At 38.8% G+C, this 1,823-nt stretch overlaps 1 non-coding gene across 1 annotated transcript; it reads right to left on the reverse strand.

The window, feature by feature from the left end:
* Positions 1–1,346: 1,346 nt before the first annotated feature.
* LOC145565743 (small nucleolar RNA R71) lies at positions 1,347–1,452 on the reverse strand. The gene has a single exon (XR_014095123.1). It is a non-coding gene; the product is annotated as a small nucleolar RNA R71 (small nucleolar RNA).
* Positions 1,453–1,823: the final 371 nt, after the last annotated feature.

The following is a 1,823-nucleotide window of genomic DNA, read 5'->3' on the forward strand; positions in this document are numbered from 1 at the left end:
GAATATGAATTTGATTAAATTTGTTTTGTTCCTTAATTTCACCATGATTAGTGAGTAGATTAGTTGCTAGGGAGAAGGGAAAGCATGCTTGATTGATTATTTTTGCTAGTTGATGATACTAAATTGATTGGATTGTTGCAATTAAATTGGTTGACATAGTTGTGCATGTGATTAATTAAACTAGGAGTGATCAACCTATAAGATTAATCTAGATTGCATTGCAAATTTCAATGACATGAACCCTTGATTTGAGAATTGCATTAATTGATTGAATTTGATTGTGATTTCCCTTGTTAGCCATTCATAGTGAACCCTAGCTTGGCTTATAGGAGATAGATTTTGGATTCCTTTGATTGTAACTATTGTTTGTCCCTTGTGATGTTGAATCGATTGAGTGATCTATAAATTAGCATAATCATTGAGCTTGCATGTGGAATCTATATCCCTAGTGTTTAGCATATTGAATTCTTCGATTTGTCTAGCTTCTTGACACTTTAGTCACCAACCACAACCATTTATATTCTTCGAATTAGCTTGACATAGGCTATAGCATCGTTCCTACTCATTCCTTTGGGTTTGACCCTTGACTTACCATATACTTGTATTAGGTTGGTCGAGTGTTTACAAATTAGGTTTGGCTCTAGGGAGAGGTAGATAACGACCTACATTTTCCTCTTGTCAAAATTGGCACTGTTGCCGGGGAATGATATTGGTGCTTTGTTACAGTTGTTGAGTCTATTTCACCTTTAATTGAAAATACAAAAAGATTTTCTTTTAGGCTACACTTGTAGCCGTGCTACTAACCATTTCTTTTGAGATTTTATGCATAGAGCACATGGTCATTCACTAGTGCCATTTGATCCGAAAATTGAGAGAACTATTACAAGGTTGAGGGGTGCTAGACAATCTTTGAGCCGTAGCATTTCAAGTGAAGAAGAACCACAACAAGAAGAACAAGCAAGAATGGGAGAAAATCCGAGAGTGGCATTGAAGGAATTGGGGATTCCCGGTGCATATAGATTTGAGAGTGGGATTACCCCACCTACAATACCGGCAAATGATTTTGAAATAAGGCCGGCAATGATCACTTTGATAGAGGCAACAATTTAGTGGGGCCAAGCATGAAATCGCACTAAACCATCTCAAGGAATTCGAAAAATATTGCAATACTATCAAGGTGAACGGAATTTCCCAAGAATTCATCCGCCTCAAGCTCTTTCCCTTTTCTCTCATAGGGCGCGCTTTGGAATGGCTAGACAAGGAGGTCAAGCCGAATTCTCTAAGGACATGGGACGAGGTTACCAAGGAATTTCTATCTCGTTTTTATCCACAAAAGAAAACGGCGAAGGCTAGAGCTTTGATTCAAGGTTTCAAGCAAAAGCCAAGTGAGAGCCTCTATGAAGCATGGGAGAGATACAAAGAGTATCAAAGGGAGTGTCCTCATCACAGAATTCCAACCTATCAAATTATTCAACTCTTCTATGGAGGTCTTAGCTCTCAAGGAAAATCATATTTAGATGGAGGAGCTGGAGGTCCTATCATGAACAAAACAGAAGAGGAAGTGGTGGACATAATTGAAGACGTAGTGAGATATTATAGAGATTGGCAAGATGGAGAAAGAGAGTCAATTAGCAAGAGTAGCTCTTCGGTGTACTCGGTTGATCATTTAAATGCAATCAACAATCTATCCTCACAAATGACAAACTTGGGGAAGGAGATGTCCGCTATCAAGGAAAGTTGGAAAGTACTACCTACCAAGTTTCAAGTCTACCCTCCCAATCTAAGGGGAGAGGTATGTCTTCTAATTCTCAACCCCCTCCCTC

This window comes from Chenopodium album, chromosome 10 (genome assembly GCF_948465745.1).
Source record: "Chenopodium album chromosome 10, dcCheAlbu1.1, whole genome shotgun sequence".
Lineage (NCBI taxonomy): Eukaryota > Viridiplantae > Streptophyta > Magnoliopsida > Caryophyllales > Amaranthaceae > Chenopodium > Chenopodium album.